The sequence below is a fragment of the Nesoenas mayeri genome (genome assembly GCF_963082525.1).
Source record: "Nesoenas mayeri genome assembly, chromosome: 2".
NCBI classification, from domain to species: domain Eukaryota; kingdom Metazoa; phylum Chordata; class Aves; order Columbiformes; family Columbidae; genus Nesoenas; species Nesoenas mayeri.
This window is the reverse complement of record NC_137543.1, coordinates 18,010,902-18,028,393: the sequence shown is the minus strand read 5'-3', so window position 1 is coordinate 18,028,393 and position 17,492 is coordinate 18,010,902. Positions and strand designations below refer to the sequence as shown.

The 17,492-nt window shown below is 36.0% G+C and overlaps 1 protein-coding gene across 3 annotated transcripts in view; it reads right to left on the bottom strand.

Annotated features, from left to right (window-relative positions):
• CSMD3 (CUB and Sushi multiple domains 3) overlaps positions 1 to 17,492 on the bottom strand; it is a gene marked incomplete at its 5' end in the record, with an annotated part of 620,447 nt that overhangs the window by 543,047 nt on the left and 59,908 nt on the right. The gene's annotated exons all lie outside the window — the stretch shown is intronic.

Sequence of the window (17,492 nt, the reverse complement as noted above, 5' to 3'; positions counted from 1 at the left end):
CAGGTTAGATCTATTAACCTTCTGCTGCTCCTCCTCAGATTTTGGGACTGGACGAGGTTGAAAGGCTCTTTATGATGAACAAGCTTTTTCTATCAATAGTTCTGGTTTATGAAAGTTGTGTACTTAAAGACTCAATGTGAAATAGCCATGTGTTATGTCATTTTATTACCTCATGTAGATAATTGCATTTTATTAAATAAAATATTAAGATGAACAGCTTATGTGTTTTGACTAACTCTAAATGGGCATTGTGGCTTAATGCCAGTAGTCAGCTAAGCTCCACACAGTCATCAGCTCACTCCCCAGCAGGATGTAGGAGAGAATCATAAAGGTTAAAAGTGAGAAAATGTGTAGATTAGATAAAGACAGATTAAGCAGAGCAAAAGCTTTGCACATAAGCAAAGCAGATCAAGGAATTCATTGGCTACTTTGACAGGCAGGTGGCTATTTCCAGCAAAGCAGGTCTTCATCGCATCTAACAGTAACATGGAAAGACAAACATCAAAATCCTAAATGTCTGTCCTTCCACCTTTTTTCCATGAGCTTTTATCATGGAAGGTGTCTTCATATGGTATAGAATATCCATTTAACCAGTTTGGGCCAGCTATCTCAGCTGTGTCACCTCCCAGCTGCTTGCCCCTTGTAGGTTTATTTGCTGGGAAGGTCAGCATGAGAAACAGAGAATCTCTGCAATCCAAAACAAAATAACATAGGATCAGTACAGGGGATCAAAGCTGAAATATACATCTGACAATAGATCCTTTTTAACATTAATATCCCCAAATGTCAGAAATAGTCCCTACATTCAAAAGCCAAATTTTCTTGGACTATAAACAATTTTCTTTTTATATGGAAAATCCATTTTCTGTGAAAAAATAGAAAACAATGATAACTTTAAAAAGATCTCGCCCAAGTCACTGTCACCTGGCAGGGCAGGTCCTTTTCTATACTCTTGTTCTCAGTTTTAATGCTCAGTTACAACAGCTCCTGATTGTTCCTGGTCCTTAGAATACTTTTTTTTCTTTCCATCAGCATCGCAGTCTGACTGTTGTTCTACATCCCCTTTGCAGGCTTTCTTTTCTCTTATGCCTTAAATATTAGATCAGTTTTTCTTCTTTGCCTTTTGCACCCCTGAAGCTTCTTGCTCAGAGCAAGGCCATTCTGCTAGCAGAGGGATTTCATAAACTGAGAGAAAGCACAAAGCACTCAGTTGCTCAGCATGTGCCTTCAGAGAAACGTTATACATTTCATAAAAAACAAACCAGATACCGTCTCTTTAATTATGCACATATGTATATATTTGAGTTAATTAAATCATCTTCTTTATGGCATATTCACAAGCTTGTCTTTGTGTTGAGCATTTGAATGTACAGAGACCCTTTTCTCTGAAGTATTAAGTGGAAATCTCTTAAGATTTTACGTATTATATTGCTATATTGTAAAGTAACTTTGCTGGGCAACAGAAGTAGGACGTATCCTTTTTCATATTTATCTCTAATTATGAGAAAAAATTCCTCTTATGAAACATGATTACTTTTTTACTACAAATATCAGCATATCATAGACATATAGGACAGAGAGGGAATGGAGATCCTCTTAGAAAGTGATTAGGGCTTTGCCTCATCTGACATGTATTGCAAATTTTACCTTCTACTGCAAATTAGCTTAGAGAATTCATTTTCATAAAAGTGCTTATGCACTTTCATTTGTTATCAACATTCACTGCTAGGAGTCTGTTTTATTTATGTCTTTCTGCATCTCCCTCATATACTCAAACTATTTTTAAATCTCCTTTATGTGTTATTATTCATTATTTAAGCTCAACTGTTTTATTTAGCACTTTAAAAATCTTTCAGAATATAGTTTGTGAGCAAGTCACTTTACAAAAATAAACTATTTACTCATCATAAGATTCTTCATCCTAGAAATCTACCACTTCCCAACAAATATAGTCACTGGAATAAAACTTTTAAAATAGCTAAGCATGTATGTATTTATCAATTTAATTTTTCCTAGATGTCTCTTGCTGAGGCCTACTTCTATTGAATGAGAGAAAAAAACTTAAAGATAGACTTGAACTTTAAATAACACAGATGGTTAATTTCTATGCATCTCTCCAGACCAGATGTGGAAAGCACAATGTGAACTTTGTCTTGTTGTCATAATACAGCTCCGTAATTCAGAGCCTGTGTCACAGTTGCTGTATCTAAGTCAGTATAGCTATTGATCACATGTGTACAATTCTGCTAAGTGAATGCAAGCTGTAAAGACAAACAAACAAACAAAACTCAAATAACAGGTGACCAAAATAAAATTATATAAAAAAAAAAAAAGAGTCAAAACAGTCAGAAAGAGCCTTGTGAGATGATACACTACTTATTAAGGAAAGTAATCCCTCATACAGGATTCAATAAATGTTCTATCCATACATATGTATGAAATATAAATTTCCATGACATATAGAAGTTCCATTTACTCCTTTTACTAAATATCCAAACTGTAACAAAAGAGAATTATTCATGGGATGCAGGATGATATAACTTGGATATTTTTCAGCAATGACAAGCAGAATGTAACACAGCTATGCACGTGTCAGAAGACACATTTTTAATTCCAAGAATGGTAAAAAATGAACAATGAGGTTTGATTTTGATAGGTTTACACTTTTAGTTTGTAAAATAAAAAACATACCAACAGAATCCATACGACATTCATTTTAATCTCTACTTTCATGTGTTATTCAATTCTGTAATGGTCTTCACCTTGTCAGACCAACTTGGTTACATTCAAAATAGAAAACATGCATTAGGTGACTGGTCTGATCAAATGCTGAAGACAAGACATTTATTTTAACAAGGCAAAATTCATGCTGAAATAACTGGTAACATATACGGTGATCTTTTTCATCTAGATTTCAGAACCAGCATTCAAAACAGAAGTTACTTGCAAACTGTTTTTCATTAAAGAGGTGGTTTGATTCAAAGTATGAGATAAACAACTTTGAAAAGCTTGAAGTTAGACTAGAAAAGAAAAATACTTGTTGGAGTAAGTGTGACAACAAACAGCGCTGATGATATTCTCTTAATAGTTAGCATGATTCAAAGTTTCCATTGTATTTTTTTCTACCAGATTCTAAAATTCAAATGTTTAATTCTCATCAATTTTACATGAATAAATATTTCTTGAAATCATAAAGCATTGCTGCTTTTCCTAATTTCAGTCATCCTTTGATTTTTTGTGGGATTACAGTAAGTATCAGTAACATCTATTCTTACTTAATCTATTTATTCAACTTTCATTGCCTTCTAACACAAACTGCCTTCTAACAAAGCAATGTTTGCTTTGGTCTTCAACACCGAAGATAGATTTGGTGGCCCCCACAACCCTGGGTTAGAAAACCATGACTGAGTGAATAATAAACTCCCAATCAATCTGGAACTTGTACAGGATTTGCTATTCCAGCTACATCCCTACAAGTTGATGGACCTGATGGGATTCATCCAAGGGTGCTTAAAGAACTGACTGATGTCATAGCAAGACCTCTCTCCATGATTTTACAATGTTCCTGGGAATGTGGAGAGGTCCCAGATGACTGAAAGGTGGCAAACATTGTCCCAGTCTACAAGAAGGGCAACACGGATGACCCCGACAAACACAGGCCTGTCAGCCCCACTTCTGTGCCTGGCAAAATCATGGAGAAGATTGTTCTGTGAGATATTGAAACGTATCTAAATGACAACATAGTCATTGGTCCCAGCCAGCACAGGTTCATGAGAGGAAAGTCCTGCTTAACAAACTTAATTTTGTTCTAAGACAAGGTTACCAATTTGTTAACCAAGGAAACCCTGTTGATATGATCTTTCTGGATTTCAGTGAAGCCTTTGATACTGTCTATCGCAGTATCCTCCTGGACAAGATGGCCAGCATATAGCTGGGTAAACACACAATGCAGTGGGTGAGCAATTGGCTGATGGACCAGGCTCAAGGGGTTCTAGTAAATGAGGTTATGTTGGGCCGGTAACCTGTTGCTAGTGGGGTTCCACTGGGAACCATCTTAGGGCCAGCACTCTTCAATGTCTTCATAAATGACTTAGCCTCAGGACTTGAGGGATTACTAAGTAAGTTTGCCGATGACACAAAACTGGGAGGGGTTGTTGACACTCTCAAAAGCAGAGAGGTACTGCAGAGGGATCTGGACAAATTGGAGAACTGGGCAATTACCAACCACATGAGGTTCAATGAGAGCAAATGCCTGATTTTGCACCTGGGAGACGTCAACCCTGGCTGTACATACAGACTGGGGGATGAGATGCTGAAAAACAGCTCTGTGGAAAGGGAACTGGGAGTTGTGGTTGACAGCAGGTTGAAAATGAGCTAATAGTGGCCCTGTCAGCCAAGGGGACCAACAGTGTCCTGGGGTGCATCAAGCACAGCATTGCCAGCCAGGCAGGTAGGTGATTGTCCTGCTCTGCTCTGCACTGGTGTGGCCTCACCTGAAGCACTGTCTGCAGTTCTGGACGTCACAGGTTAAAACAGATATTAAGCTACTGGAGAGTGTCCAGAAGAGGGCTACAAAGCTGGTGAAGCATTTGGAGAAGAAGCTGTATGAGGGCCGGCTAAAGTCACTTGGTTTGTTTACCCTGGAGGATAGTGAGGGGAGACCTCATCGTGATCTAGAGCTTGCTCACGAAAGGAGAAGGAAGGGTAGGCACCGATTTCTTCTCTTTGGTGACCAATGACAGAACCGGAGGGAATGGCAGGAAGATGTGGCAGGGGAAGTTTAGGTTTGACATTAGGAAAAGATTTTTCACCCAGAGGGTGGTGGAGCACTGGAACAAGCTCCTCAGGGAGGTAGTCATGGCCCCAAGCCTGCCAGTATTCGAGAAGAGACTGGACAATGCCCTCAGACACATGATGTGAGCTGTGCGGTTGTTCTATGCAGGGACAGGAGTTGAACTCGATGATCCTTGTGGGTCCCTTCCAACTCAGGACACTCTATGATTCTATAATACTTAGGACACAGCCATACCCCTTGCCCTTGGATGTCCCACAACACTGCGTGCTCAATGTACTACAAGATTGTCTTTTGCTTTTTAGATCCTCCTGACCATTCAATTATACCATTAATAGCATATTTCTACACCTCACTCCTTGTAAGTATTCCACACCTTTTGTTTAACCTCCTTTGTTTAACTTATTCTTTAGGAGCAGTCACCACTGTAAAATAATTATACTGTGTCTGCATTGATTAATACACACATCTCTAAGTTGCTTGTATATTTCGTTTTAAAGACGTATTTAATACTTGCTATTATTTGCTTTAAGAGCAAACTGAGAAAATGGAAGATGAGTTGTTCATATGCTGCTTCTTTTCTTCTCTATCTTTTCTGATAACTCCATCTTCCTTCAGTTTCACTAGCATTGTTCTCCTAATTCCTTTCTGTTGTGTTGGATTCTCTTTCTGTTGACTTGCATTATCATCACCTTAGGGTTTATGGTGCCTGTGTGTTTATCCTTGTTGTTTCTTTATTCTTCCCTATGGTCCTGTTTGTGAAACCTCTCGATTTTGTAGTTATATATTATACTCTTGTATGTGTTTCTTAGCACTTCAAAGAAGCTGTTGGAATGCCACAGTAATACACATAGTGACATAAACCCTTCACTATTTTGTGAAGCTTTTTCCGCCTCCTATCAATTCTTCCCATTTTTGGAAAACACATGCACAATCTTTCTTTCTAAACCATCATTTTAGTTGTTCTTCCATGCTTTTCATGAAGATATTGTAGCCCATTTACAAAATAGAGAAAAGGAACATTTCATCAGATGTAATGACTTTATTTTATTTTGGACTATGTTTGAAATTTACTTTTTAACTTTTCTCATCATGTCTTAGTTCACTTTCATTTACGCTTTTTCATCTCTGAATTAGCCTCTTTTCTGCATAAAACATGCAAGAGAATTGCCTCTTTTAATGTACTGCATTTAGTTCCTTGCTACTCTCCACCTTTTTCTCTGTCTCCTTCAAATGTCCAACAGCTTCTTTCTTTCTCTATTATGCTTTTAACAGTTGTGACTGGTGACTTTTACAGTAAGGGCACTCACTGGTGGGTGTCCATTCCTACCAGAACATTATAACTTTTTTTTTTTTTTTTTTTTTTTTTGGAGCCTTGTTTTCTGCCTGTGCTAGACACAGAAGGTGCACATGCCAGCAGCAACCCTGCCCCACAGCACACCAGAAGTACGGTGGTGCATCTATGTAGTATTTCACAGGGGGGTAGGGATCCACACCAGCTACAAGGCATTAGAGCTGCTGCTGTTTCAGAAATATCTGTCTTCATGTAGACCTCTGTTCCTGCTTAATCCAATACTTTCTGCTTCAAAAATCCTTTCACTTCCATCTCATCTCAGATCAAATAACAGCTTTTACAATGAATTTTCTACCAACTGATCAGAGTTTACATTTAATATTTCACCTGATCATTTGAAAACAAACAAACAAATAAAAATAACAAACCCTGACACAAACAAAAAACAAGCCCCCTCCCCCCCAAAAAAAACCCCAGCAAACCACAACAACAAAACCCCCAATTTAATTACGAGATTTTCTTCTTTTTTTAAGTTCCTAAAGTACTAATAACTACTTCTGCTGTGGTTATGTCTGTCTACATAGGTTTATTTTTTCAATTTCTGTTTTTGCCAATAATATTTTTTATATATATTTATAATGTTTATTTCCTTGACATGTATAATAAAGCCTTGTAACAAAAACAACAACAACAACAAAAAAAACCCCTTGTGTTTGTGAAGCACACAATGTAAAAACACCATTGTTGCACCTCTGTGAAAATCAGCTCTTATGAGTTCCAATAAATTTCAGATTTCTTAACTAAATTACCATTTAATGTCAGTTTTTTCTTAAAAGCATTTGCTTTCACAAACAAGATATTTTAACACTTATTCTCTGTACAGTTTACTGAAAATTGTGCCAATATGTAGACATTGTAAAGGGATCAAAAGAAGCTTATTTTAAGACTTTTTCTTCATGTATGATTTGTATAATTTTAAGACTTGAGAAAAGATAGTTATACTTCTTTGCAAATAATGGGATAAGATAGATTGTCTTGCTCTTGCATAAGCTATAAGTAGGTGCCAAAATGTCTTTTCCATTAATTTGTTAGCATGGGCTGGAAACCCTATAAAAAGCTCAGTGGAAGTGGTACAGAATACCAGCCAAAAAAAAGCTATCACTGTAAAGTAATTATCACTACATTTGACGAACCTTATGAAAGCACTCTTTTTCATCTAAAGAGTAATTTCTTATCTCTGTTTCAGCCACCTTTTCCAAAAAAAAGGTTCAGAAATACTTTAGCATTGTCTTCCACTTCTCTCAGCTGTGAAAAAGGGAAGAGGGACAAAAGATTTTGCCCTCTCATGTCAACATCGAGCTTATTTCTTGGCAAGATCATGAAGCAGATCCTCCTGGAAAATACACTAGTGTAAATGGAAAATAAGGAGGTCATTGGTGACAGCCAACATGATTTCACTAAGGGAAAATCATGCCTGACAATTTTGGTACCCTTCTACAATGGGTTACAGGATTGGTGATGAGAGAAGAGCAGCTGATGTCATTTACCTGGACTTGTGCAAAGCATTTGACACTGTCCCACATGACATTCCTGTCTGCAAACTGGAAAGACATGGATTTGAAGGACAGACCAATTGACGGATGAATCACTCAACAGCTAAGGAATTGTCTGAATGATCGCACTCAAAAAGCTGCAGTCAACAGCTCAATATTCAAGTAGAGACCAGTGATGAGTGGTATTCTTCAGAGGTCAGTATTGGGACTGGTGCTATTTAACATCTTTGTTGGTCACATGGACAGCGGGATAGGATGCACCCCAGCAAGTTTGCTGATGTTACCAAGCTGTGTGGTGCAGTCAACATGCTGGATGAAAGGGATGCCATTCAAATGGACCTTGACAGGTTTGAAACGTGGACCTATGTGAACCTCATGAAGTTCAAGACAGCCCAGTGTCAGGTCCTGCGTGTGGGTTAGGACAATCCCAAGAACAAATACAGGCTGGGCAGGAAACGGACTGAGAGCAGCCCTGAAGAGAAGGACTTGGGTGTGTCTGTTGATAAGAATTTCAATATCAGCTGGCAATGTGAGCTTGCGGTCTAGAAAGCGAACCATACTCTGGCTTGCATCAAAAGAAGTGTGTCCAGCAGGTCGAGGGAGGTGATTCTCCCCCTCTGCTCTGCTCTCATTATACCCTACGTGCAGTACTGTGTCTGGCTCTGCAGTCCCAAACATAAGAAAGACATGGACCTCTTGGAGTGTGTCCAGAGAAGGACCTCAAAGATCATCAAATGGCCAGACCACCTCTCCTATGAACACAGGCTGAGAAGGCTGAGGTTAATCCTGGAAAAGAGAAGGCTCTGTGAAAAATTTATTGCAGCTTTCCAGTACTTAAAGAAGGCCTACAAGAAAGCTGGAGAGGGACTTTTTACAAGGGTGTGTAGTGTAAGGGGTAATGGCTTTAAACTGAAAGAGGGTAGATTTAAATTAGGTATAAGAAAGAAATTCTTCACCATAAAGTTTGTGAGGTAGTGGAACAAGTTGCCCAGAGAAATTGTGGATGCCCCATTCCTGGAAGTGGATGGAGTTTTGAGTAACCTGGCCTAGTAGAAGGTGTCCCTGTCCACAGCAGGGGTCTTGAAACTAGACGATCTTTAAGGTCCCTTTCAACCCAAAACATTCTATGATTCTATGTTTCTTCTTTTGAGAAACATAAGGTCTAAAAAACAGCAGGACTACTCATATTCACATGAAATCCATCCTGAAGAGCAAATGGCTTAAAATTGCAAGGTAGCAAAATGAACAATTGGATCTCATCTAACAAAAACATCCATAACATTTTTGTTACATATGTTGAAATAAATATTTGTTCCCTTTTCTTTTTTATTTTCTTGTTCTTTGACAGAAAATTGTTGAGTCGTTTCTGATAACCAAAACCAAAAAGGCTGTAACTTCAGCAGTGTTGCCAGTCTTTGAGGAAATTCAGAAAAGATGTAGCATAAATCAATGACCCTGTAAGCCACTCAACAGAAGAAGATCATCACTTTCACAGGAAAATACAGTTTTTTTCCCTTACCTTAGGCACTTAATTACTTTGGTTTGTACACAATTCTTTGATAGGAAATATCCTTCTTATTCCATTTTAAAAGGATTGCTACCACTGCCATAGATGAAAGTCTGGTTTCAACAGTCAACTGAAATACACTCAAGGTTTTATCCCCAGTATGTAATTTATTTGCCTTCTAAGGATATTTCAATACTTCTCTCCTACTCATCAACTAATATCTCTAATGCATTGTAGAGAAGGGACTACCTATTTCAAAATAACTGCCTCCTTGCTCACACAGCTGGAGAAGAGTAATCCCTCAGATGTGACAAACATTTAGGTAATTGAACCAGACGTAAAAACAAGAGAGGACATTTGGAATATCATCAGGAAACGAATTAAAAATCCTCTCTAGGATTGAAAGCCTGCCATATTTAATATACCTCACACACACTAGTGCTGCCAAACTTGTAGGAGAACCAGATTTCTTATGTTTGGGAGATCATGGTTAGCTATTAAAGGTGTTTGGAGTTTTAAGAACATTTGGATTTCAAGTAATAGAACTTCTGGTACAATTGCATTTGGCCACCCTGCTTCTCTCTCTGTGTTTAAGAACAAGCATTTTGAACTTTGACTTCTTCATTTAAGAAGAACAAATTGTGAAAAGTGCTTTCATTAGTACTCTGACCCTGAGCTCTTTTTTCTTCTTTTACCTACTCTTCCTGCAGTTCTTCCACTTGAAAATTGGAAAGTACCCAGCATACCAGAAACTGATCCAGGAATCTTCCCGGCAGTGCTAATGAGAACACCATAGCCAAGACATGTCTGAGGATTATTTCATGCAAATTTTGTGTTTAATTATGTGAGAAATTTACTCTGCATAAAAGATATGAACTAACATTCCACTGTAGAGATCCATTGTTGAAAGAATGATATTTATTTTACAACTCCTTTTCACTGTTCCCTTGCAAAGCTAACCACATGTCTAAAGGTTTAGTACTGTGCTTCATTTGTTGTCTTTTTTAATTTATGGTCTGATAAACTGTTATTTTCATAATTAAACTGGGATATTTTTAAAGTTAGCTTTGAACCATCACTTAAGTCAAAGTGACAAAGACAATCATTCCCAGAATAATATGAACTGCCAATATAATTTTGAAGCATTTCTTTTCTTTTAGAAATAGCAAGTCTAAATTTGCATAGACTTCCTAATTGATTTTCAAATAATCTAAGGTATAGAGAAAAATTTGCTTTTCATTAAAATGTGCTGGTAAGTAGTCAGCCCTTTTGATTTGAGCTGTACGAAAGACAGCAACTGCTGCAACAGCAGGTCAAACTAAAACTTCTGTAGTAGTTTACCATTTAGTTGAATCCATGCAATATATTGTTTCTAAAGCTTCATTACAATTATATTTATTTCTTATTATATTTTAAATATTGATAGAGAAAATATTTTCCTTTGGGTCTCTAGGATACAAGTAGATAACAGGGCCTGAAAAAGTCAAGTTTGGAAAAAAATAAAGAGTAAACTGAGTTGTCTACAGCCAAATAATTAATTAACAATACTGTGAAACTGGTAAATATCAGAACTCTCTAATAAGGAAAATAATCATACAATAAGATGTTTCAAGATACTTCATACTTGGCACTAGTGGAATATAAACAAATAAGCTCTCTTAAAAAAAAAAAAAAAAAAAAAAAAAAAAAAAAAAAAGAGGTAAAACATTTACTAGTACACTTTTACTAGTACACAGTTCTGATGTCCAAAAACCTTAATTACAGTTTTCACGTTAATCATAATGTAAGAGAAGAACAGTCGATATAATGCTGACTTGAATTCTTTGAAGGCCAGTGGCATACATAATACACCTCTGTCATTATATATCTGATTCATTAAAATCTAGGATCTGGGATATGCACCTCTCTAACGAGATTTACACAGAGACTTAATCTAGTGAAGAAGAAAAGAAAGAAAACACAATTACAGTATATTACATCTGTTAGTTTGAAATCTTGCAGCAGTTTCAGATAAGTGACAGAAAACATTATTGCAAACCTAAGAAACCTGTTGAAATTAGTATATAGATGCAGAGAAAGAAAAAAGTTTCCACAATTCTTCTACGAGCTCATAGGTTTAGTCAAAAAGTGAAGGAAGGAAAAAGGGGGAAGAAAACCAAGAGGGAGGAAAAAAGTTCCAATAAGCATTCAGATAAGGGGAAAAAAAAAATAAAATAAAATAATCAAAGACATATGATGCTGATTTGACGTTACTTCAACAAGATTAGAAAATACTTTGAAAACTCAGTGCTTGGAAAATCAGGACAAAATTATGGCTCTGTTTTAAGTTTCTGCCAATAGAAACTGAACACAGGAATGGCTCAGTATTTATTGTACACCACCGCAGATGGTCTTCCTAGGTTCTGTTTCCTTCTTTCAAAAATTAACAGACAACCTTCTATGGCAGCTTAAATTGCTTCAAATGTAAACAACCTCAAAAGTCTTCTCATTCACTCATTAAGTTTACCATCAGAAAAGATGTAATTTAAAAAACAAAATAAAGCAAAATGAAAAACAAATCCCCTCTTCCTTTAGATCACACAGAAATTCAGACCTTTGAAAATCTGCTATAAACTTGGGAAGTAAAAAACTCCAAAGGTCTAACTAAAGTTTCACAGTTCTGAAACATTACTGTTCCCAGTGAAACATCTATAAAAACCTGATGACAATAGCTATCCTATGATGACATTACTATTGAGTTTGCACTGTTGTACCACATGCACTCCATGCAGTCCACAACAGCCTAAACTGCTTAAGGGCAAGAAAATTAAAGATGTCTTCAGAATTAAAGAAAGCAGCAGTTGGAAAAAAAATAACAAATATAGTCTCACCTACTCCAAACAGCATCAATTTTTTTTGAGTTAAATAGGGAAAAAAAAAAAAAATTAAAAAAATAGGCAGGATTCAACCTCTTCAGTAAATATATAAGCAAATATAACTTTTGTGAGGATAGGCAGGTGGAAATGAAGTTAAAAAGAGAAAATACAGTGAAGTTCACTATAAAGTACAGGAAAAATATGTCCTTTTATAAGTAAATAAATAGACAAACACACAGTTGTGATGATATGGCACACCAGGGTGAGTTTCCTGGTTTTCATTTTCTAGATCATATAATAGTGAAAAAAATGCCAACACTTCAAAAATTAAAGAGCCATAGACTATATAAGGGTCAAATGAATGCAGAAAGTCAGGAGAACTTATCATGACAGATTTAAATCTATGGCACAGCTTCTGACACAGTTCTTAAAAATGAAGAAAGAACTATTTAAACATTTTATCAACTAAAGACTGTCAATGGTAGATATTCAAGCAATATATTTCTACAGATTTTTCTGTTTGAAGTCCAATTTTATGAGTTAGGAATCTCATATAATATACTGATTAAAAAAAAAAAAAAGTATCAATTTTGGGTTTTTTTTAATTTTTAACATTTAACAGGTATTGACACAGTGTTTGTGGTAAATTTATTTGTGATTTAAATGATGCATTGTTAAACTGAAGAGGTATACCCTGAGGTGTCCAGGTTTTTTCTAAAATAAAACATATCAAAACCTTGAGACATGAAGGACCAACCAGACCAAGCAGAATGTTCAGACAATAAAAGTCTTTTGAAGAACAATGTTTTACATCAACTTTTTAAAATCATGTATGGTGTAACAGGATTTCCTCAAGAACTAACGTAGATATTTTTAAAAAATACAAATAAATTTTCTCTCCATTTTAGTTTATGAGTATAATCTTTCTTTAAAAAAGTAATTTTGATTGAAGCAGCCTTTTCCTATACAAAAAAATCCTTCTCACCTATAAATCAAGAGACTATTTTTTATCCCAATTCTTTCATCTGTCTGAATGCAAAGTTAATTTTTCATATCTTTTCAGTTCTGCTCACTTTTTAATTTTGAATCAATTCCCCTAGTATGTTTCCGAATTTGCAGTAGGTGAAAGTATTAACATCTTTATCAGATATTTCTTTCTAAGTGTCATAAATCTATTTTTTTATATAAACCAGAATATAAATTTCAGTAGTCAACTGAGCTAGTATAGACTGAGGCAAAAATCAAAAATAGGTTAAAAAGAAGAATGTCGTTAGTCACTGAGATATCTTAGTTTATAAGATTTTGTAATGAGACCTGATTTATTGATGTCACTAAAACAATAACTATAATATTATCAAGATTGTTTATATTGCATTAATTCCTATTAATTATTTGTATTTAAAAAACAAACATCACCACATGAGGTTTTTACTCTAAAATATGTAGTGTTTAACAAATATAATAATTGGTTAAAAAGAAAAGCAGAGAAGATTTGCTTCTCTGTACACCGGAAAACCCTGCAAAGTCATGAAATTTTTTCTAGGAAAAGTGGTAAAACTGTTGATAATACTACTCTAAACAGGAGGAGTACATGACATTGATAGCTTCTTGAACTGACACAATATTTTAGAATTTTAATAGAGAGAACAATGCTAAAATCTTATAGAGCCAAGTAAGATAATCAAGTACTAATTCAGATTTTATTTTGGTCCAAATGGTCCCAGAACCATTGAAGCTGTTGATATATTACTTTATATATTTATTCTGGTCCTTTCCAGAGAAAACCTATTTCATTGTAGAGACATCCAGATGAATTTTATATCCCAAGCTGTCAGGGAGGAATCCAGCATATTATGGTAAAATGTTGGGAATTTACATGAATAACAAGGTTTCAGACTTCAGATGATGAGCAGTTTTCCTGGGCAGATGTCCTTATTATAGCAGTGAATTACACAGAGAGAAACAAGGGAGAGCACATTAACTGATTCATCCCCCCCAGCTGATTTTGTCAGTTTGCAAGTGAGATAAAAATCATGATCAAGAAAAGCTGAATTTCCTCTCTGCCTGGCTAATTAAAACCTGGAGCTACACTGTGACCATTTGCAGAAAAGGGAAAGAGGAACAAATATTTAATTATATCACTGGTGTCTTCTTTTCCCTCCTCCCTTCAAGATAACAAACAGAGAAACAAGCAAAATCCAACCACTCTGTCCCAGCATCAAAGGAAAACAAATTAGTTCTCCAGAACTGACCAGTTACCCTTTTTCTCATTCCTTCCGGCAACATCTTCTAACCAAAAATGCTGGATCCCCTGAGCTTGGGGTGCAGAACAAAGGTAATCAAAAAGGTTATATGAAAAATCAGACTGAAAAATTTCTGTAGAAGAGAAATACATAAAAATATTTGAAGACAGAAAGAAAATCAAAAAAGACAGCAGCATAGTCACAGAAATGGGAAGCAAATATATGAGGTGAACAGTTCTGACTTAGATGACATAGTTTAACCTGGTATATAAAACTGCTTGGGAGAGCAGTTATGCCATTCTGTTATAACAAATTATTCTTTTAAATACTAAGATTTTATTGTTGGCTAGGTGTCTTCATGTTTCTTTGCATGGGACAAAGGAATTTGACATATTGCTTTCTTCAGTATCTACTGACTGGAATTTGTACAGATTAGCTAATGTGGTAGGTATTAAGGATTCACAAATGTCTCTTACGTACTGTTACACTGTTACTATCCCCATGCAAACATTTAATGCATAGGAAAAATGTAGATGTCTGATCTGAGTCTTCCATCTTTGGTTTCATCTTCTATCAGCACAAAAATTTGCAGCTAATTATTTCTTGGAACTTAATGACCATTTGTTATATAATAGCCCAAGGCACAGCCTTGGACATTCAGTTCCTCTCTCCCAGCCATTTATACTCAGCAGAGACCTGTGTCTCTTCTCATCAAGTAACCAAACCCACAAATTTTTATTAAATTTGTTACTTTATATCTTTGATGTGCTCTTTGCTTTTAGCTTGTTTCACTTTTTGGCAACTGTTACTCCAAGTGTCTGATCGATTCTGCAGTACTAATGTCTGCTCTCAACAGACAGTATTCCTGAAATTAATCACTATCCCCCATTCCTAAAAAATTGCTGACGACAGTGCCACTGCTTTATCATGAATAATCATCCCCTCTGACATGACAAATTATCTCTAACAGGAAAGCTATTACTTTGAAACAAATTCTACTGCATTGAAATATTCTCAGTAGTAAGGAATCTCAGTAGAGTATTAAAGCTTATTCATTTCTGAAGAAGGATAAGAGAGACCTTTGTGTCTTTCTCAGGCTGAAGAGTCATATTCCCTTTGTTAAATGTTAATAGTAGTGTTTTATATAACTTTTTTTCTTTTTTGGGGGGGAGGGGTGTTGGAAGTACCTTTTCTGTAAGTCTTTAAATACTGCGTACTTCGATTTTTATTTTAGCATTAAATAAATAAGCATTCGATCCTCTTGGCACTTAGCATAAATGTTAAGGAGCTCAATTTTTAAATCTCTTTTTGCCTAAACCAAAGACATGTTGTTGTGTGTTGGTTACTGAGGCCCTGCTTTGGAGTAATTGAAAATGTCTGTTTATAATAGAGCAAAGACTAATACAGAGAGAGCCTTTTTCATGGGAAGGATTATGAAATCTTTTTATTTCAGTATACATGCATGTGTGTGAATCCATCAGGACAGACTGGTACATAGATACTAAGGCAGGCAAAGTACATACCTATACTTCTCTAGGAAACAAAAACGTTCTTTCTAATACTCCACACCTATCTCTGTGATATGGAAATGCTTAGTTTCATCCCACATAAAGTGTAGGAGTTCTTGTTCATAGGAAAGAAGACTTTTCTAGTAGTTTTAGAAGTCAGAGAGTTGCATTGTATTGTTGTGTATCAAGATTAAAATAGTTACTCCTTGCAGAAAGTGGGATTTGGGAAATCTAAAACAGGACTGCAATACAAGTCCTTCCAGAAAAAGCCAGAGATAATTCTTTCAAAAGTTGTGAATATATTTGCACAGGAGTTACAAGCAAGACCCAGGTGAATTGAACACATCAACCACAATACCAGTAGAAACCTTAAGGACACACGGGGCAACTTTGTTTGCTACCAGGAGATTATATTTTAAGACCTAAATTTAGTCTCTAGATTACAAGAGAAACATAATCGTTTTATCCCTCCAGCTGATAAGCAGAATCATACCACAAAAGTGTCGGATACTGTGTGGTTGTGCCCAGTCTGAAGCAGGAGCATGGTATTTGGATTGGGTTTTGGTAAAAAAAAAAAAAAAATATGAGAACAGTGGAACGTGGTGGAAGGCTGCACCAGAATAAAACAACTTTGTATCAAAGAGACAGTCTCAGAGGAGATGTAACCACCTTGTGCAACATTGTGTTCCGTGATGACTGGTACAGTCACAATAATTGATTGGAATGTTTGGATATAAATTAGAATTTTTTATTTTGACATATCATTAAGAAAAAAAAAAAAAAGTTAAAATCGAATTGTATCTGAATGTATGTCCAAACACATTTTTATTAAGGTTTCTTAGTGCCAACATGACCTTCTGGTCTAACTAAAAATGACAGCGCGTGTAATAGCTCGACGTTCACAGTAGTTACTGGAGTATACAAAACTCAATTTTAAGTCCTTCTTCTCTGTGTTATCCCAGTTTATGTGTCTTGCAGAATACCGGACATTGGTTGGTTGCTTGCAAGTCAGGTTTATGCTCGTAGCTTCTAAGGTGTCTTAAATCTCATTTCAGTTGCTACTTAGGATCAAAGCCAAATTTTCATATTTCTGTACTTTGTTTCTGTAAGAGCAGATTTGGTTTCAACCCTTAACTATATGTCCTGTGACTTCTCTGTCAGTGTATCCAGAATCCTCTGACTGCTGAACACAGTCCAGGGGTTTAAGTCATCCTTATGTTCCACTACTGACATTTATTCCTCTTTTATCTGCTTACAAATGAGATACAAAGAGCAGAATTTTATTAAATGTGAGTGTTTACAATGCCCTAACAGCAAGGCTCTGGTTATTATCAGTGGAGTGCTGGACAATAGATTCAATGGTGCTTAGTCATGTACATGAGACAGCAAATAAACTGACTTCATGTGGTCTCCGTTGGCTATAACACAGATTTAAATACCTAGATCAACTTAGACACCTGCACAACAGGTGTCTAATGTCAACTGAAGGAATCCTGCCAAAGATATTAATACATTTGCAGTTTAGTTCTTTCCAATGATTAGATTAGCACCTCGTTTTGTTTTGTTTTGGTTTTTTTCCCAAGCAAGACAAGGACAGGAGTAAAATCAGGCAAAATTGGGTAACTGCTTAGAATCCTCAGTATTTGTTTGTAATTATACTTGGAAGGTTCACAGTGCTTTTTTTTCCCCTCTGCCTTTCCTGAAGCAGTGCACAGTGGACATCTCATCTCCATTTCCTGC